The 21,750-nt window shown below is 41.7% G+C and overlaps 1 protein-coding gene across 3 annotated transcripts in view; it reads right to left on the minus strand.

Annotated features, from left to right (window-relative positions):
• Window positions 1–21,750, minus strand: part of PUDP (pseudouridine 5'-phosphatase) — a 377,730-nt gene that overhangs the window by 192,493 nt on the left and 163,487 nt on the right. The window contains exons 4-5 of one of the 3 annotated variants that reach the window (XR_010125476.1): window positions 16,383–16,561; window positions 15,350–15,458 (exon numbers count right to left, since the gene is read on the minus strand). The gene's annotated coding sequence lies outside the window, so the exon portion shown is untranslated. Of the gene's footprint in view, window positions 1–11,318; window positions 15,459–16,382; window positions 16,562–21,750 lie in introns of those variants that run through there. The other 2 variants (XR_010125475.1, XR_010125477.1) reach the window with 2 other exon arrangements.

Raw genomic sequence — 21,750 nt, forward strand, 5'->3', positions numbered from 1 at the left:
GAACTCGGGAGTCTGAGTCTAGAGCCTCATCCTCGCACTGCTCTGGAATTCCATATCCGTGCATGGTCTTTACCCGTGATAGCAACACAGCACATGCAAGAAGTCTTCTTTATGCTAAGAAAGAATAAACATACCCTTCATAAATAATGCAAAAAACAAGTTAACTGCTTCTGAAGAGTGGAAACCTGCTTTCAAGGAGTCTGAAGTATGGTAGGAATTAATAAAACATTTTAAGGGTACTCTACAATTCAAATATGAAAATGAAAATCAATTAGTGATCTGAAAGAACTAACAAGTGAAACAATTATTATGATTTTCCACGTATGGAGAATCCACAACATTCTTGAGAGTGTTGAGCATACAAAGTTCATTCCCTGTGCTATGTAAGTATAATTTTAACCAGTAGTAGAAATGTCAGTCACTGTGGTTGGATCACTGTTTTAATTTAGCATGGTCTGCCTCTGAGGTTAAAAAAAAAAAAAAGCTAAATAAAATAGCACACACTTTCTCATTAAGCTGCATAATTCCATCGAATTTGTTTGATTGAAATACTCCACCCCAGTGTTTGAGTCTGCAAACACATTTACACACAATAAATTTAACAAGCTCACAATTGTAGGTATTAGTCCCTTATATTCTGTCTAGTTTTCAATCCTCGTTATAAAATAGAAGACAATTCCAGAAAGTCCCTTGTTTGGATTCGATTCTATTATTTCTACAGCATGAATTCATTTTCTATATAATACAGTCACTTTGGAAAGGTCTTATTTTGTTAAAGGGGTCCCAGACCATATGTCTAAGTAATTATAGTCTCTTCAAAATGCAAACTTTTATGCCATAAAATTCAGTTAGTAGAAAAGTTTCCTTTATGTGCAAAGAAACATTTTGATTTTACTTTTTGTTTTTTGAGTTCCATACAATGCTAAAGTTTAGATGGTTTAAAATTGGTTTTATATGGCTGTTGATTTCTTTGTAAATTCTCTAAAAACTACATTTCTAACACCATTCTGTGTGAATAAATCTAGAGTTTCAAACATATCTGATAAGAAATTATTTCTTACATCTCTCTTAATTCTAACAAAAGGTGTTGGTATAACAAACTATCATTAGAAAGCATTTTACATGCATTATTTAATTTATTTTTGGTGGAACAGATGTTGGTGCCATCATCTTCTCTAATTGGCAGATGAAGCTCTGAGACTATTTTACCAGAGCTAGTGTCTTAGCACAGGCTAAGCTGCAGCATCAAATAGATGCAATCGATTCTGTCTCAGACACAGTCAGTCTCATAAACAATGTGATCATGTACTGCAGGGCACTGGGAAACTCAGATCCACACAGTCATTCAGGTATCCAACTTGTCATGCTTCTACGATCTTTAACTCATGTCTTCAAGGGTCCCTGTGAGCATCACCATCACAGTCAGCTGGAAGAAAGAGTAGCAGGGGTATCTGTGGGGTACTTTTATAAGGAGGTTCTGGCTTCATTTCTGCTTGGCTTCTTCCTGGGAGGACGTGGTCACATGGGCACAGCTAACAGAAAGGGAGGCTGGAAATGGGAATGCCTGTGGAGCATTTATTACCTCCTTCAGGTAAGAAAAAGCCTGGCTCTGACATGACTGAGCCAAGTCCTCAGCCCTCTGTCTATACTGTCTGAATGCCCTGTGGGATTGAGCCCTTAACCTGCAGGGTCCCACTCTAACTCCAGGCAGAGAGTGTCAGGATGGAACTGAATTATAGGACACCTAGTGGGTATTCATTGGAGAATTGCTTGGTTTATGGGGGAAAAACCCACATACATCTGGCATCAGAAGCGAGTAGGGGCTGACATAAGAGAAAAAAGACCTTCTTGTTTTTCACATAAACAAATATGCAGGCTGTAACTGAGAGATCCTGCAGCGGTGTGCTTGTGAAACCTCTAAAGGTGAGACCAAGTGGTCTGAGAGCAAACAATGGGGACCTTGATGCTAGCCACCAAATGCTGTGCTCAAAGTGAGACGTGAGAAGTGATTTTCCACCATGCCAGTCCTTCGGATCATATGCACAATATTTAGGCTATTGGTTTTAATCCCTCATGCCCAACATTTTGCAGCTGTTCTAAAGAAACATACAGGTTCTAAAGCCAGCACTTTAAAAAAGCGACTCTATATTCGTGGGAGGAATTGACTCTTCGGTGAGTGTTTGCCAGGTTTTTCATTTGTCACATTTTCTAACAAGAAGAATGCGATTGTTCAAATCACTCAGGGATAAGTGGCTTGCATTAGCACGCCTATTCAGGGACTTTTTCTAGAAGCATTCTAGGAAGTAAAATGTGGGTGCATATCTTTATTATAGGCAACACGGGGCTTTATTTACAAACAAAGTGCTTTAGACAAGGTCTTTTGCATAATACAAATAGCAAGTTATTTTCAAATGGCCATAATACTTGTAGTCAAAACCTCTTTCAATTGAAATAGCATCAGCATATGTCTTATTTTCTGGAAAATGTACAGGAAATGGTGAGAAATGCACATTCTATATGCTTTCAGGAGAACTAAGCCATTGAAGCAAAAGGAAAACCAAGTAGTGATTAAAAGATCTGATTCCCTCCTTTGGGAAGATACACCAGTTTGATTCAAGAAATGGGTATTGAGCTGGGCACAGTGGCTCATGCCTGTAATCCCAGTACTTTGGGAGGCTGAGGAAGGCAGACTGCTTGAGTCTGGGAGGTTGAGACCAGCTTGGGCAACATAATGAGACTCTGTCTCTACCAAAAATTTTAAAAATTAGCTGGGCGTGGTGGCACACAACTATGGTCCTAACTACTTGAGAGGCTGAGGTGGGAGGATTGCTTGAGCCCTAGAGGTTGAGGCTGCAATGAGCAGTGATTATGCCACTGCACTCCAGCCTGGGCGACGAAGCGAGACCATGACTCAAAAAATAAATAAATAAGTAAAAAAGTCAATAAATGAATAAATAAATAAATAAAAAGTGTTGAGCTCCTTTGAGGTGATGTTCATGCCGCCATGGATTAAAGGTCAAATAAGATACGATCCTTTTCCCCAAGAAATGTATAATCTAGCTTTACAATAATTCATTTAGGTATTCTCAACTGCTATGTCAGATAATAACACCTTTCTTAAGTTTTTTCCCCCTCCTAGTACCATTTCAATTCATGAGAACCAAGGAAACAGTGATATCTACTTAAGCCCAGGCAATCATCCAAAGAATTAAAAGCTAGGTAACACTGTCCTCTGTGTGATATTTGCTTGATTATTTTAACAAACAGAAGTCAGTAACTGTTTTTGCATGAAATAGTCACAGGCCAAGGCTCTCTTCTTTGATTTAAGGCTCTTTGGGGCCACTGAAGTGTCATTTGGAAAATGACTTCCCAATGCATAATGATCTCCTAAAGCCTGTCGTAAATGCTCTTCCATGAGAGCAGCGATTTATTTTCTTCCAAGTATTGTTTTAAAACAGTAAGCAGCCGAAGGTCAGAGAGGCTCTGGCTCACGAAAACAGGCTTAACGCAACTCTAGGATATTTTTTAAACACACTGGAGAGGAGAAAAATTGTTCATAAATACACATTTAGAGAAATGGTTCAACAGACATGGAAAAGATACGTTTCTCTTACCCCCAAGCACATGGTTATAACCCATGAAACAATATACATAAAAGAAAAGAACAGATGGCTTTAGAATATCACAGAGACCTAGATTCAAATTTGAGCCTTTCCTTGCGTTGATTATGCCCATTTTGTTTGCAAATCAAAGTTTTTGAGCTCAGTCGCCTCATATAATACAAAACTACCCGCCTCAAAGATTGTGACAATTAAACACAATACTGTATACAAACGCTAAAGAGCAAAGCCAGCTGCACAGTATACACTCAATAAACTGCAGTGATGAGTGCTAAGATTATTGTTAAACAGGAGTTATACACAAAATAATTAGGCATACAGTATATAAAACCCAATCCTCTCTTCATTTGTGGGATTATGTCAACTGGATATCTAATGCTATGTTACTTGTTAAATAATCATTTTCATAAGCAGGAAAAATAAAAACCTATGCAGCTATAAAAATAAACTGTATTAAAGACTTTATTTAACTCTTGAGTTAGAAAACTGGTTGTAAGATGTTGCAACCAGTTCAAAGTCGACTCCAAACAGACACATTTATAGATCAGGAATATTGAAACGTGAGAACATAAAACTACCTTCTTCCACCATTCGGGAAAGAAATAATTGAAACTGTACCAGACAGGTCATAATTTGCATATGAATAGACAGGAATGATTTTGCACTCAGTTATCTACAACTTATGAGGATGTAAATTTGGTCCCACAGAATCAGAATCTGATAATCCTAGAGGCTGTACTCTTCTAGGAAATGCATCATTGTCCTTTAAAGCACATTTTTCTACAATTATTACATATATATTTTATATATACTATAGGAAATAAAAATATCTATTTTGTGTAGACATGTTTGCATGTAAGTGTTGTTCAATTTTGCTTGCTGTTTTGTATACCACATCATACATATTGTATCTTTTCACATACGCACCCACCTGTAAAAGTTAAAATTACTAAAATTGAGTGAATCTTGGTTCTATGCCTGTTATATAGAAAATAAGTAAATGATGGAGTGCATCAAGGAATTGTACAATTTGAGCAAAAAGATTACCTCACTCTGCCATTTCTCTTAATCATTCCACCAACACTTTATGAACTTCTTGAGTTATAGGCAATAAAATTCCAAATACTGAAAGTTGTGTTTCAGTCCTTTAGACTGGATTGCCTTCAGATTTTTTTTTTCTTTTTTTTTTTTTTAGAGACAGGGTCTCACTCTATCACATAAGCTGGAGTGCAGTGGTGCAATGGTAGCTTGCTGCAACCTTGAACTCCTGGGCTCAAGAGATCTTCCCACTTCAGCCTCCTGAGTCGTTGGGACTACAGGTGTGCGCCATCACAGCTGGCTAATTTTTTGTATTTTCTATGAAGATAGGGTCTTGCTATATTGCCCTGGTTGGTCTTGAACTCCTGGCCTCAAGTGACCCTCCTGCCTCAGCCTCCCAAAGTGCTGGGATTACAGGCGTGAGCCACTGCACCTACCCAGCTACCTTCAGGCACGTTAAGGATGGTAAGGAACAGGGATGCTGGTTTTAACAAGGTTCCCTGATGGTGGCCTCATGTGTGCTGCTCCCACAGCGTGGCTGAGGGTGGAAGCTGATTCCCCATTGGAGGAAGGTAAGGGAAGTGCACCACTGCCTTCTCTCTGCACTGGAAAGAGACGGGCTGTGTCTAGGGAGGGTGTGTAGGAGGCCGTGTCTCGGGGGTAGAGGGTCATTGGTAATTGGTCACGTTCCTCCTTTCAGGAAGCAGGAATTGGTCCTGCAGGACTCCTTTCCCAGAGAGCGACTGCCACAGGAGGACAGAGGCATCTGCAGCCACCCTGGCCTTCTCTCTGATGCAGACCCACGCGGTTCCTCCCCCATGCTGCTAGACCTGGCTGTCTCCTGTCTCCGGCTTCCTGCCTGGCCCTTTCCTTTCCATCCTGGCCCTCACCCCTTAGCTGGTGTCCCCAGCATGTTTTTCTTGCCTGAAGACATCAAAACTCTGCTTCTTCTTTCTGTTCTCCTTCCTCTTAGGCAGGCTGCAGCCTCATCCCTCTGACCCTCTGGAGCTCTGAGAGGATCCAAGAGAATACAGCTCTGCCATCCAGGTCTGCGTGGCAGCAGATGCTCTCCCTCACCCAGAAGTCCATTTGAGTGGCAGCTTTGCGCCTACGCCCTGAAAATGTCCCCACCTTCATTAAAAAAGAACCAGAGCAGTCACCAACTCCTCACTACCCCATGTTGGGGCTCAGAAAACAATGCCCCAAAATGCAGGTCTCAGCAGTGGCCTTGGAAGCAAACTTCTCTCTGTGACCTTCTCCTGCCCTCTTGTCTCTCAGTCCCACCCTTCCCGGAGGCCTCAGAGAAACTAGAAGCCCTCCTTCCCTTGGCTGGTCCTAGAAACCAGAACCCTTCTCTCCAAAGCCGGCCATAAAACCTAAAAATAGGACTTTAACTTTCCCTCTGTCTTTCTGTGTAAAAACTAGCCATAAAGAAATTCCCTGAGCTACCTTGTTTGACTGTAGATCCTAAAACCCCCATTCCAGAGAGGGTCCCACTTCACACCCAGAAGGAAAGAGCGCTGCTCAGAGAGGCCAAGAAGAATCTACACAGACAGGCTGGCTGGGTTTCCACACTCAGTCCATTAGCTTTAGATGACGCCCTTTTTGTCCAACCCTGTTTCTACATGCTGTCCATGCTTTGTTGAACCTAAGCATAAAAATGGATAGTTTCCCCTGTATCTTTGGGCCTTCATTCTGAAGTCTCCTATTTGTACACATTAATTTGTGTGCCTTTTCTCCTGTTAATCTGCCTTTTGTAAGTTTATTTTCCAGTGAAACTTCAGGGGACTCCTTGGCCCCTACACCCCACACACTTGCACACAGGCACATACTCACCACCATCTGTGTAGTACACAGTGGATAGAAATAAGGTGGGATGCAGAGACGCAAATGCAAAATTCTATTTGTATCTGATGGATCAGTGGAAGGGAAGGTTTGTGTTTAACAAGGATGTGTCCATGCCTTTCCCAGTTTCAGGAGCAAGTGAACCATCTGGGAATCTCATGAATGTGAAAACTTTGGCCCTGTGGGTCTGGGGCAAGGGGGTGTGAGTCACCGTCTCCACTGATGGTGGGGCCGATCTCTCTCTGCGGGGGAAAGTTTGGTGTCACCATCATCTCTTAAAGCTGCAGTGTGCTGGCTGAGCAGGGGTCTGTGTTTACGGGGTTGGAGTAATTAGTTTCCACCTTCTTCATCTCTCTCTCCTTTTTTTTTTTTTTTTTTTTTTGAGACAGAGTCTCTCTGTTGCCTAGGTTGGAGTACAGTGGCACAATCTCGGCTCACTGCAACCTCCACCTCCCCGGTTCAAGCAATTCTCCTGCCTCAGCCTCCCCAGTAGCTGGGACTACAGGCACGTGCCACCACGCCCAGCTAATTTTTGTATTTTTAGTAGAGACAGGGTTTCACTACGTTGGCCAGGCTGGTCTCAAACTCCTGGCCTCAAATGATCTGCCTGCCTCGGCTTCCCAAAGTGCTGGGTTTACAGGCGTGAGCCACCGCACCTGGCCCTTCTTCATCTCTTATGTTTCCAAGGGCCTAGCCTTCATTGTTGCCAGTATCTTCCCATAGATCTAGTGTTGGTCAATGTTGTTCAGTCGCTTCTAGGATTTACTGAGACCGGCAGCTCCCCCTGTGCACTCACTGCCTTCCTTACGGCCATGACATGGCCCCACAGACAGGGGGCCAAGCCTCTCTAAACCATCTGTGAAAAGAAGGCAACACAGTGTATGTGAGCACAGTGGGTGTGAATGACTCCCAAGCCACCCTAGGCTGAGATGTCCTATGACAAACCTTGCTACCCACATGAACTCCCCTAAAAACATCTATCTGCTCTTAAAATAGTCACGGGCTGGCATTTCATTGTCCATAGACTGCTCGACAGCCTGGAGCTCCACCTCCACCCAAGCCATAGGTGTCCTCGTCTCTTGGCTGCCACACCAAGGCAGACTGTGTCTCAGGGAGCAACCCAGCAGGTGGGGTGTGAAGAAATGTTCCCACATCAGGCCCTGCTGTAGGAATAAAGGTAGATCTCTTATGTTTTTCAGAACAGATATCTTTGCAAAAGCTAATCATCCCTTAAACACTAATAACAACTGCAGGACACAACCTATTGTGTCTGAAAACTGTGAAGGGTTAATCACATTTTCTAAACACAAAGTACTTTCCCCTAAGCACATCTGGGCCCACAGGGCAGTGGCTCATGCTTGTAATCTCAGCATTTTGGGAGGCTGAGGCAGGAGGATCACTTGAGGCTGGGATTTCAAGACCAGCCTGAGCAACATAGCAAGATCCAGTCTTGACAAGAAATTTTCTTTTGAAATTAGCCAGGCATGGAGGTGCATACCTGTAGTCCCAGCTACTAGGGAAGCTGAGGTGGGAGGACTCTTTGAGCCCAGGAGTTCAAGGCCGCAGTGAGCTATGATTGCATCACTGCACTCCAGCTTGCATAGAGCGAGACCCAGTCTCTTTGTAAAATTTTTTGGAAGGTCTGCTATTATTTCAAGCTAAAAGTTTATACAGTAATTGCTTTGTGTTGTGTAACATTCTAGAATATGACATACCTACAAAAGGGCGTTTTAAATAAATTATTCCTTTTGGGCATAAAATGTGTGGGGTATAGGGGCCACGGGGTCCCCTGAAATTTCACTGAAAAATAAACTTACGAAAGGCAGATAAATAGGAGAAAAGACACACAAATCAATGTGTACACACAGGAGTCTTCAGAATGAAGATCAAAAGAAATATAACAATAATAAAATAAATAAGTCTGAGTTTGAATTAACACAATCTAGCAACGGAGTCATTCTTTGTCAATCATTTAGCCATTTTGAAAATCGCTTTGTAAAATTTTTTGGAAGGTATGCTATTATTTCAAGCTAAATGTTTATACAATAATTATTTTGTGTTGTGTAACATTTTAGAATGCAATGACTATCTGCAAAGGGCCTTTTAAATAAATTATTCCTTTTGGGCATAAAAAATAATTTTGTGGTGCTTTATGGGTAGGGAGGTGAGCAGTAGGGGGTTGCCGGATGGATGATGGATTTGAGCAAACCCAAGATTAGGAGGATCTATCTGGGGTAGGACCTGGCGGTACGCAGAATAGACTGGACTCCTATTTGGCCATAAGCATTGAGCCCCTTTGCATTCATTTTTTGAAACAAAATTGCCCTAGAGAATACTTATTCATCTTTTCAAAGACTAGAGTAATGATTGCTCTCCAGGTGGCTCCAAACACAGATTTTCGGGATCTCATTTAGATGTATTAATATTAACTTAGCCAGCCAAGCTTTTTATCCATAAAGTTATACAAGAGGAGGAAAAGAGAGGACTGCCTGTATGATGGATAAGGTCAATAGATGTCAGAACAGCTGGGTGCAGTGGCTCACACCTGTAATTCCAGCACTTTGGGAGGCCAAGGTGGGTGGGAGGTTAGGAGGAGTTCAAGACCAGCCTGACAGTGAAACCCCGTCTCTACTAAAAATACAAAAATTCACTGGGCGTGGTGGCAGGTGCCTGTAATCTCAGCTACTCAGGAGGCTGAGGTAGGAGAATCGCTTGAACCTGAGAGGTGGAGGTTGCAGTGAGCTGAGATCACACCACTGCACTCCAGCCTGGGTGATAGAGCCATCTCAAAAAAAAAAAAAAGGATGTCAGAATAGCTTCAGCCCCTGTCCTATACCCGCTACGGGTAAAGGTCCCGCTACGGACAAGAGGATGCTGCATGTTCATGTGCCACCTGACAGATCCATTTATACAGACCTGACTTTTTTTCTGAGGCCTCTGTTCTGTTCCGTTGGTCTATATATCTGTTTGATACCAGTACCATGCTGTTTTGGTTACTGTGGCCTTGTAGTATAGTTTGAAGTCAGGTAGCGTGATGCCTCCAACTTTGTTCTTTTTGCTTAGGATTATCTTGGCTATATGGGCTCTTTTTTGGTTCCATATGAAATTTAAAGTACTTTTTTCTTTTTTCTTTTCCTTTTTTTTTTTTTTTGAGACAGAGTCTCGCTCTGTTACCCAGGCTGGAGTGCAGTGGCGTGATCTCGGCTCACTGCAAGCTCCGCCTCACTGGTTCATGCCATTCTCCTGCCTCAGCCTCCCAAGTAGCTGGGACTACAGGTGCCCACCACACGCCCGGCTAATTTTTTTTTTTTTTTTGTATTTTCAGTAGAGATGGGGTTTCACCTTGTTAGCCCAGATGGTCTTGATCTCCTGATCTCATGATCTGCCCGCCTCGGCCTCCCAAAGTGCTGGGATTACAGGCGTGAGCCACTGTGTCTGGCCTAAAGTAGTTTTTTCTAATTCTGTGAAGAAAGTCAGTGGTAGCTTGATGGGGATAGCATTGAATCTATAAATTACTTTCGGCAGTATGGCCATTCTCACGATACTGATTCTTCCTATCCATGAGCATGGAATGTTTTTCCATTTGTTTGTGTCCTCTTGTTTCCTTGAGCAATGGTTTGTAGTTCTCCTTGAAGAGGTCCTTCACATCCCTTGTAAGTTGTATTCCTAGGTATTTTATTCTCTTTGTAGCAATTGTGAATGGGAGTTCACTCATGATTTGGCTCTCCATTTGTCTGTTATTGGTGTATAGGAATGCTTGTGAGTTTTGCATGTTGATTTTGTATCCTGAGACTTTGCTGAAGTTGCTTATCAGCTTAAGGAGATTTTGAGCTGAAATGATGGGGTTTTCTAAATATACAATCATGTCATCTGCAAACAGACAATTGACCTCCTCTCTTCCTATTTGAACACCCTTTATTTCTTTCTCTTGCCTGATTGCCCTGGCCAGAACTTCCAATACTAGGTTGAATAGGAGTGGTGAGAGAGGGCATCCTTGTCTTGTGCTGGTTTTCAAAGGGAATGCTTCCAGCTTTTGCCCATTCAGTATGATATTGGCTGTGGGTTTGTCATAGATAGCTCTTATTATTTTGACATACGTTCCATCAATACCTAGTTTATTGAGAGTTTTAACTTGAAGAGGTGTTGAATTTTATTGAAGGCCTTTTCTGCATCTATTGAGACAATCACGTGGTTTTTGTCATTGGTTCTGTTTATGTGATGGATTATGTTTATTGATATGTGTATGTTGCACCAGCCTTGTATCCCAGGGATGAAGCCAACTTGATAATGGTGGATGAGCTTTTTGATGTGCTGCTGGATTCAGTTTGCCAGTATTTTATTGAGGATTTTCACATCAATGTTCATCAGGGGTATTGGCCTGAAATTTTCTTTTTTAGTTGTGTCTCTGCCAGGTTTTGGTATCAGGATGATGCTGGCCTCATAAAATGAGTTAGGGAGGAGTCCCTCTTTTTCTATTCTTTGGAATAGTTTCAGAAGGAATGGTACCAGCTCCTCTTTGTACCTCTGGTAGAATTCAGCTCTGAATCTATCTGGTCCTGGGCTGTTTTTGGTTGGTAAGCTATTAATTACTGCCTCATTTTCAGAACTTGTTATTGGCCTATTCAGGGATTCGACTTCTTCCTGGTTTAGTCTTGGGAGGGTGTATGTGTCCAGGAATTTATCCATTTCTTCTAGATTTTCTAGATTATTTGCATAGAGGTGTTTATAGTATTCTCTGATGGTAGTTTGTATTTCTGTGGGATCAGTGGTGATAACCTCTTTATAATTTTTTATTGTCTATTTGATTCTTCTCTCTTTTCTTCTTTATTAGTCTGGCTAGCAGTCTATCTATTTTGTTTATCTTGTCAAAAAACCAGCTCCTGGATTCATTGATTTTTTGAAGGGTTTTTCATGTCTCTATCTCCTTCAGTTCTGCTCTGATTTTAGTTATTTCTTGTCTTCTGCTAGCTTTTGAATTTGTTTGCTCTTGCTTCTCTAGTTCTTTTCATTGTGATGTTAGGGTGTCAATTTTGGATCTTTCCCACTTTCTCCTGTGGGCATTTAGTGCTATAAATTTCCCTCGAAACACTGCTTTAGCTGTGTCCTATAGATACTTGTATGTTGTGTCTTTGTTCTCATTGGTTTTAAAGAACTTATTTATTTCTGCCTTAATTACATTATTTACCCAGTAGTCATTTACAAGCAGGTTGTTTAGTTTCCATGTAGTTGTGCAGTTTTGAGTGAGTTTCTTAATCCTGAGTTCTAATTTGATTGCACTGTGGTCTGAGAGACTGTTATGATTTCCATTCTTTTGCATTTGTGAAGTGTTTTACTTCCAATTATGTGGTCAATTTTAGAATAAGTGTGATGTGGTGTTGAGAAGAATGTATATTCTGTTGATTTGGGGTGGAGAGTTTTGTAGATGTCTATCAGGTCTGCTTGGTCCAGGGCTGAGTTCAAGTCCTGAATATCCTTGTTTATATTCTGTCTTGTTGATCTGTCTAATATTGACAGTGGGGTGTTAAAGTCTCCCACTATTATTGTGTGGGAGTCCAAGTCTTTGTAGGTCTCTAAGAACGTGCTTTATGAATCTGGGTGCTCCTGTATTGGGTGCACATATATTTAGGATAGTTAGCTCTTCTTGTTGAATTGATCCCTTTATCATTATGTAATGCCCTTCTTTGTCCTTTTTGAGCTTTGTTGGTTTAAAGTCTGTTTCATCAGGGACTAGGATTGCAACCCCTGCTGTTTTCTGCTTTCCATTTGCTTGGTAAATATTCCTCCATCTCTTTATTTTGAGCCTATGTGTGTCTTTGCATGTGAGATGGGTATGCTGTATACAGCACACTGATGGGTCTTGACTCTTTATCCAATTTACCAGTCTGTGTCTTTTTATTGGGACATTTAGCCCATTTACATATAAGGTTAATATTGTTATGTGTGAATCTGATCCTGTCATTATGATGCCAGGTGGTTATTTTGCCAGTTAGTTGATGTAGTTGATGCAGTTTCTTCATAGTGTCAATGGTCTTTACAATTTGCTATGTTTTTGCAGTGGCTGGTACTGGTTTTTCCTTTCCATATTTAGTGCTTCCTTCAAGAGCTCTTGTAAGGCAGGCCTGGTGGTGACAAAATCTCTCAGCAATTGCTTGTCTGTAAAGGATTTTGTTTCTTCTTCACTTATGAAGCTTAGTTTGACTGGATATGAAATTCTGGGTTGAAAATTCTTTTATTTAAGAGTGTTGAATATTGGCCCCCACTCTCTTCTGGCTTGCAGTGTTTCTGCAGAGAGATCCACTGTTAGTCTGATGGGCTTCCCTTTGTGGGTAACCCGACCTTTCTCTCTGGCTGCCCTTAACATTTTCTCCTTCATTTCAACCTTGGTGAATCTGATGATTATGTGTCTTGGGGTTGCTCTTCTCAAGGAGTATCTTTGTGGTGTTCTCTGTATTTCCTGAATTTTAATGTTGGCCTGTCTTGCTAGGTTGGGGAATTTCTCCTGGATAATAACCTGAAGAGTGTTTTCCAACTTGGTTCCATTTTCCCCGTCATTTTCAGGTACACCCATCAAATGTAAGTTAGGTCTTTTCACATAGTCCCATATTTCTTGGAGCCTTGTTCGTTCCTTTTCATTCTTTCTTCTCTAATCTTGTCTTCACACTTTATTTCATTAAGCTGATCTTCAATCTCTGATATCCTTTCTTCTGCTTGATCGATTCGGCTATTGATACTTGTTTATGCTTCATAAAAGTTCTCATGCTGTGTTTTTCAGCTCCATTAGGTCATTTATGTTCTTCTCTAAACTGGTTATTCTAGTTAGCAATTCCTTTAACCTTTTTTCGAGGTTCTTAGCTTCCTTCCATTGGGTTAGAACATGTTCCTTTAGCTCAGAGGAGTTTGTTATTACCCACTTTCTGAAGCCTACTTCTGTCAATTCATCAAACTCATTCTCTGTCCAGTTTGGTTCCCTTGCTGGCGAGGAGTTGTGATCCTTTGGAGAAGAGGCGTTCTGGTTTTTGGAATTTTCAGCCTTTTTGCACTGGTTTTTCCTCATCTTTGTGGATTTATCTACCTTTGGTCTTTGATGTTGGTGACCTTCAGATGGGGTTTTTGTGTGGACATCCTTTTTGTTGATGTTGATGCTATTCCTTTCTGTTTGTTAGTTTTTCTTCTAACAGTCAGGCTCCTCTTCTGCAGGTCTGCTGGAGTTTGCTAGAGGTCCACTCCAGACCCTATTTGCCTGGGTATCACCAGTGGAGGCTGCAGAACAGCAAAGATTGCTGCCTGTTCCTTCCTCTGGAAGCTTCATCCCAGAGGGGCACCCGCCAGATGCCAGCCAGAGCTCTCCTGTATGAGGTGTCTGTTGACCCCTACTGGGATGTGTCTCCCAGTCAGGAGGCACAGGGGATAAGGACCCACTTGAGGAGGCAGTCTGACCCTTAGCAGAGCTTGAGCACTGTGCTGGGAGATCTACTGTTCTCTTCAGAGCCAGCAGGCAGGAATGCTGAAGCTGCGCCCACAGCCGCCCCTTCCCCCAGGTGCTCTGTCTCAGGGAGATGGGAGTTTCATATACAGGCCCCTGACTTGGGCTGCTGCCTTTCTTTCAGAGATGCCCTGCCCAGAGAGGAGGAATCTAGTGAGGCAGTCTGGCTGCAGCAGCTTTGCAGCCAGTGAGCTCTGCCCCATCTGAACTTCCCAGCAGCTTTGTTTACAGTGTGAGGGGAAAACCGCCTACTCAAGCCTAAGTAATGGTAGATGTCCCTCCCCCAACCAAGTTCGAGTGTCCTAGGTTGACCTCAGACTGCTGTGCCAGCAGCGAGAATTTCAAGCAAGTGGATCTTAACTAGCTGGGCTCCATGGGGGTGGCATCCACTGATCTAGGCCACTTGGCTGCCTGGCTTCAGCCCTCTTTCCAGTGGAGTGAACGGTTCTGTCTTGCTGGCATTCCAGGAGCCACTGGGGTATGAAAAAAATCTCCTGCAGCTAGCTCGGTGTCTACCCAAACGGCTGCCCAGTTTTGTGCTTGAAACCCAGGACCCTGGTGGTATAGATACCTGAGGGAATCTCCTGGTCTGCGGGTTGCAAAGACCATGGGAAAAGCATAGAATCTGGGCCAGAATGCACCATTCCTCACGGCACAGTCCCTCACAGCTTCCCTTGGCTAGAGGATGGAGTTCCCCAACCTCTCGCACTTCCTGGGTGAGGCAACGCCCCACCCTGTTTCTGCTCACCCTCCATGGGCCGCACCCACTGTCTAACCAGTCCCAATGAGATGAGCTGGGTACCTCAATTGGAAATGCAGAAATCATCTGCCTTTTGCATTGATCTCACTGGGAGCTGCAGACTGGAGCTGTTCCTATTCAGTCATCTCGCCAGCCACCCAAGATCTTTTTTGAGGCAGAGTTTAGCACCTCTGTCCCAGCTCCTTCCTTAGAGAATTCTGAATGTGGGTTCCACTTAAAGAACAACACAGCATCAAGGGGCATCTGACCTCTGGTCATTTGGAGACTTCAACCCCCTATTACTTTCTGTAGATGAAAATCAAAGCTTCTGCTGTACTGTTCTCAGAGCCAAAGCCTGAGGTGAAACTCCTCCCCTCTGATTTTTTGAGCATGGAATATAAACAAAATAATTAGCCACTCAAGAGGCATTGCAAACATTAACTAACATGTAACCTTGCAAAACAGGGAAGGTTCTTATTTGTAAATGCCAATCACTACACAGAAAAACTCTAACGATTTATATCCTAGGCAACAGAAAATTGCTCTGTAAAAGAACTCTTCCCACATGTTTTACTAAATTTGCAATATTTGAGCTTGCATTTAAATAAATACAGAGTTTCCTACCTCTCTCTCAAGTGTCTCTTCTGCAAATCCATGCTCTTTTCTCCATGCCACTCCAGGAACAGGCAGGAAGAACCCAATCTCACCATGGGGACCAGAGACTGCCGCCTTACTTTAAAGGAGCAGAAAATGTAGTATCAAGGACACCTTCAGGATGTAGACACTAAGGTGACTGCTGGAATCATCTAAGAGGAGGGAGTTTTAAGCAAAACTTTGCTGCCCTGCAAGTCTGAAAATGACATTGTTGACCTAGAATCAATAGTATACACCTTCAAAGAATTTGTTCTCCATGACAAAGACCATTTCTGTGTTGACACGTACCTCTTCTAGTTTAAAGAATAATCAATGGAATAAATTTGAGACATCAGACTGTATTTTTGCACCCATGGAACAAATTATTATTTTCTTCCATTGGGGTTTGAATTTGTGACTTTGGACACCTTGACTATTAAAGGCAAGTGATATAAAGCTGAAATCAACATTACTAAAGTGAGAGCATCCCAGGAGTCACCACCTGGGACCTCTGCTTGGGTCTCCATGTGTTGTTGCTACTCAGATACTTGGACAGTGACTTGGCAAACCAAAAGCCAGGAAAAAGAGGCTCTACCAGCTAAGGCTAAAATGCTGATACCTTTATCTGGCCTGGCCATAGGAAGCTCTGCCATGGCAGAGAAAGTCAGCACTTGCATAGACAATGCATGAGCTAGCTCCACAGTCTGAATCTGAGCCTGTGCTCTGCGATTTTGTAATATGGACTTGCCAGGAAGATGTTCAAGAACATCATGGAACCTGTTTGGGTTCCAGGCCTTGGCTACCTCCTGTCCTTGCAAAACAAGTCCTTCACACGGTCCAGCCCTGCTAACCTGGACACTGGAGTCTGGGGCCAGAGTCCCAGGTTATCATAAAGTGGTACATGGCACTGATGATTCCTCACACAGAAGATGCCAATTAAACAATGCTTTAAACAGTGTGTGTAGGATTTGAACAAATTCCATGGCTATGGGTTCAAGGGCAGTCTAGTAACACAGAACCTTACCATAAACTCTATTTGCCTTCTTTAGTTTTTCAACCCAATTCTGCAGGGCACTCTGTGGTCCTTTGTAGATCATGTATCCTTGGAGACGTTTTGAGACATTAATGATCTCTTTGATGGAATCCATGATGGTTTTTGTGCTAAGTCCCATCTTCAGTAGGCAATGCCATGTAATGTTCTTTCTAAAAACGAGAGAGAGAGAGAGAACAACTTGGATTTACAATGTAGACACTATTTGTATTCATTTTTCCCTGTGCTGTTAACATTTTGGAAAAAAGTAGCTATTTGTTTAATTTTAGTTTAATTTGTTTTTAATACATGTGTATCGTTGTCCAGATTGTACTCACCATTAAGGAATGAGAAAAGAGCAATAGTTGACCCTATTAGGTCAAAGGTTGGTAAAAATGTTTATAATAACAGACAGATGACGTAACAAAAAATGAACAACAGTCATCTCAGACTTAAACAAAAAAGACATAATAAAATAAAAGAATAACTTAAAAACCTGTCAAGAATCAATTCTGGGCCATCTTAGCCAATGAATATTTTTACAGATAGGGATGGTCAGTGATCGTGGTACTGAGAAGTTGCCAAAAGCAAATGGGAAGACTGTTGCTGCAGCAGAAAGTGTGAATTGTATTCTACAATCTTGCTTTCTTGTCTCTTGATAAAACTGCTCCATTTTCCATTCCCAAGTCCATTCACCAGCCTCAGGACATCCAGATGTGGACCTCAAAGCAACTGATAACACTAATAGAATCCTTGCTTCTTAAAAAACCCAAGCAACTCAAAGCAGACACCATATACGCAGAAATCAAGGAGCACGTGCAGAGGATAAAACATTTTTGGGCAAGAAACAAAGACTTGTGGCTGAGGGTTGTTTCTAGATTAAAATTATGTTAATTAATACCTAATGTTACATAATGCAATAATACAATGTTATCATGCATAAAATGTCATAATTTGTTATGTCATGTAATAGTATGGTACCCTCCAAAGTGTGTCTCCTTACAGCTAAATTAGCATGCATTCAACAGCGCACATTAACATACCATGATTAAAGTATTTCAAAATAAATACCATGCAGGATCTTCTTTTATTTTGTTTAGCTCCTCGAATTATAGGTGGTCACTCTCTGTCCCCCACCACCTCCTCCACACACATCTGAAGGACACTCAGAAAGATACTCTCCATGAACATACCGGCGAAAAAAAGCAAGTGAAATTGCCAATTATAGTGTTCTAGATCCTGAGCAAGTTTGTTCCACAAAATCCTTGTAGATAAAAAATAAAATGGATAAATAAGCTGCTCCCACTTTGGAAATAAAGACAATAGCATAAAATGGTAATGAATGGTTGGTCTATAGGCACAAAAGGCATATTTAAGGAATGGGATATGAGGGGGAAGATATGTATAATAGAATCATTTTATTGGAAAATGAAACAGGGCACCTAGTTCCTGCTAAGCCTTTTCCAGAGACGGACAATTGATGCTAGGTCCCTGCAGAAAGCCAATAGGGCATTGCTGATAGGTGAGGACTAAGCAAAGCTTGGCTTCCAGTGTTTTTTTTTTAATTAATTAAAGAAATATGTTTATTATATTTAAATAAAATTTTAAAGCTTGAAAATATCAGAAAGGAGAAAGAATCGATAAAAATTGTCAAAGCAATTCTTTAAAAAGAGGCAAATAGTAGCTCTAGAATTAAAACTATAATAATCAGTATGAAATTTTTTTTCTATAGTTGAACTTTGGCTTCTGCTTTTAAAAACTATATTTTTTCTTTATTTTCTGATTTATTTTAGATTGAGGGGGTACATGTGCAGGTTTGTTACTTGGGTACATTGCAAACCCAGGTCATGAGCATAGTACCCGACAGGTAGTTTTTCTTCTTTTCTTTTCTCATTTCTCTTCTCTTCTTCTTCTTTCCTTTCTTCCTTCCTTCCTTCCTTCCCTTTCTTTCCTCTCCTCTCCTCTCCTCCCTTTCTCTCCCCTCCCCTCCCTCCCTCCCTTCTTCCTTCCTTCTTCTCTTCTCTTCTCTTTTCTTTTCTCTGAGACAGGGTCTTGTTCTGTTACCCAGGCTAGAGTGCAGTGGTATAATCATGGCTCACTGCAGCCTCAACCTCCTAGGCTAAAGTGATCCTTCCACCTTAGCCTCTGCAGGAGCTGAGACTGCAGGCATGTGCCACCATACCTGGCTAATGTTTTAAATATTTTGTAGAGAAGCGGTCTTGCTCTGTTGCCCAGGCTGGTCTTGAACTCCTGGGCTTAAGAAATGCTCTCGCCTTAGCCTCCCAAATTGCTGAGATTACAGGCATGAGCCAAAGTTCCTGGCCTCCTTTTACAATATTAACTTCCTCCTTTGTTGTTGACCATTAGCACCTCCAATGGTAGCTCTGTTATCAGTTTCGCAGCACTCAAGGTGCGTTACAGCCGGCCCTCTGTATCCATGGGTTTTGCATCTGAGGATTCAACCAACTATGGATGAAAATAAAAAAAAAAACAAAAAAAAACAAGACTGATTATGTCTGTACTGAACACGCATGTCCTTTTTTTCTTGTCATTATTCTGTAAACAAGAGAGTATAGCAACTATTTACATACTATTTACATTGTATGAGGTATTCTACGTAATATAAAGATGATTTAAAGTATATGGGAGGATTGTGTAGTTTATATGCAAGTACCACGACATTTTATAACAGGGACTTGGACATCTGTGGATTTTGGTATACACAGGGTTCCTGGAGCCAATCCCCCACAGACACCAAGGGAAAACTGCACTCTCTCCTTTGCATGGTGCTTTATTTCCCACTAGAGAAAGCATGAAAAACAGACGCTGTGTGATACTCATCTCCACATCACCCACACAACCCAGCATGAGACTGACAAAAGCTCAAGGCTCCATAAATTGATGTTGAATTGGATTGAATCTGAGCTTCAGCATCAACTAAATTCAAATCTTCACCCAAATCCTACGTGGCACAGAAATATTGACAGATAAGATGATGTGATGTCTGGGAATTACTTCAAAATGAGCCAGTTGGTGGGGGGTAATTGAAACAAGATTGGTCAGCAGTTGAGAACTGTTGAAGCTGAGTTACATCATGTTCATTGCCATTATTTTCTCTATGTTGTATATGTTTCTGTTTTTTTATTTAAAAAGGTTAGGAAGAAACCCCAATGTTTTAAAACTGGCAGGTGTTTAATAAAACTTTCTCTATATACTTATTGCTATGGCTTATCCACTAATAAGTGCTTCTTACCGTGGTTATTCCCATATTCTTGAATCAGCCGATATAGCATTTTTAGTGCCATTGTTAGTATAAAAAAATTAAAAGTTTCATCAGAAAGTCTCGCTTGAAAAATGCCTTCTGTTCCAAGAGCTAGAAATAATTACAAAGCCATTTTTTAACCCATAAATCCCAACCCCGATTTAAAAGTTATTTTTTCATTTTCCCTATGTTTTAAGGGAAAAGTAACCTCAGCCCCATCATTTCATATATTTTACTTCTTGGGCCATTTTAGAAATCATCTATTCCAGTCCAAAATTTTAGAGATGTGAAAATTGAGGTCAAGAAACATTTTTGCCTTTCCCCAAATCGTAGTCAATCGGAAAAAAGGCAAGGATTGGACACAGACCTTCAGATTAGGATTTTAAAATTCGTATATTCATTTTACAAGAGTTTAGTGCACATCTGCTAGATGCCGGGCAGAATAAACAATGCAGCCAAAGTCCAGGCCTTAATGGTGACTGGCAATTCTGTTCCTAGGATTACACCCAAAAGAAATGAGGACTTACAGACACACACACACACACCCCCCCAAGAGAAATGAGAACTTATGGATACACACACACACACACACACACACACACACACATGCATATACCCAAGATAAATGATAACTTATGGAGACACACACATACACACACACACACAAATACACACATACACACAAGCATATACCCAAGAGAAATGAGAACTTACGGAGCCACACACACACACACACACACACACACACACACACACAGTGTACACAGGTGTTCATAGTGTAACTGCCTAATGTGTTCCTCCTGCCAACCACAAATATAAAATAAACTCACCCAGACATGGCATTGCAGTAAAGAAAGAGCTTAATTGGCGTGAGGTCAGCCATTCCAGAATTATTACTCAAATCAATATCCCTGAAGGCTTGGAGGTTGGAGGTTTTTCCAAGATAGTTTGGTGGGCAGGGACTAGTGTAGGGGGCATGCTATTGGTTGGGGATGCCATCATAGGGGTGTGGTAAGTGGTCCTCATGCACTGAGTCCACTTCTGGGTGGAGGCTACAAGACTGGTTGAGTCATGGGTCCAGGTGGGGCCATCTGATTGTCAGAAATGCAAAAACCTGAAAAGACATCTCAAAAGGCCAATCTTAGGTTCTGCCATAGTGATGTTATCTGCAGGAGTAATTGGGGAAGTTGCAAATCTTGCAACTTCCAGAATGATGCCTGGTAATTATTTGGAATTCAAGCCCCTCTCATCCTTCTAACTTGGTGGCTTTTCATCAGTTTTCCAAAAACAGTTTAGTTTGGGGGAAGGGCTACTATTATTTAAACTATAAGTCAAATTTGTCCCAAAGTTAGTTTGGCCCATGCCCAGGAATGAGCAAAAATGGCCAACCTGTGAGGCTACAAGTGGGACAGAGTCAGCCATGTCAGATTTCTCTCACTGTCATACTTTTGCAAAGGCAGTATTATTCATAATAGCCAAGAGGTGGAAACATCACAAATGCCCATTGCCTGGCGAAAGGATAAACAAAATGTGGTGCATCCATACAATGGAATATGATCCAGCCACAAAAAGGAATGATGTTCTGATACATTGGCAACATGGCGGAACCTTGAAAACACGAGGTTCAGTGAAAGAAGCCAGGCACAAAAGGTCATGTAACTGCCAAGGGGTTCACCTTGCCCACTGCCTAGACATAGCCGATTTATCAAGACAGAGGAATTACAATAGAGAAAGAGTAATTCACGCAAAGGTGGCTGTGCGGGAGAATGGAGTTTTATTATTACTCAAATCAGTGTCCCCAAGAACTTGGGGATCAGAGTTTTTAAGGATAATTTGGTGGGTAGGGGGACAGTGAATCGGGAGTGTTGATTGGTTGGCTTGGGGATGAAATCATAGGGAGCGAAGCTGTTCTCTTCTGCTGAGTCAGTTCCTGGTGGGGGCCACAGAACTGGTTGGCAGGTCCAGGTGGGGCCATCCGGTTGTTAGAAATGCAAAAACATGAAAAAAACATCTCAAAATGTTGGTCTTAGGCTCACAATAGTGATGTTACCTTCAAGAGTAATTGGGGAAGTTGCAAATTTTATGATCTCTGGAATAATG

Source organism: Pongo pygmaeus, chromosome X (assembly GCF_028885625.2).
Source record: "Pongo pygmaeus isolate AG05252 chromosome X, NHGRI_mPonPyg2-v2.0_pri, whole genome shotgun sequence".
NCBI lineage: Eukaryota > Metazoa > Chordata > Mammalia > Primates > Hominidae > Pongo > Pongo pygmaeus.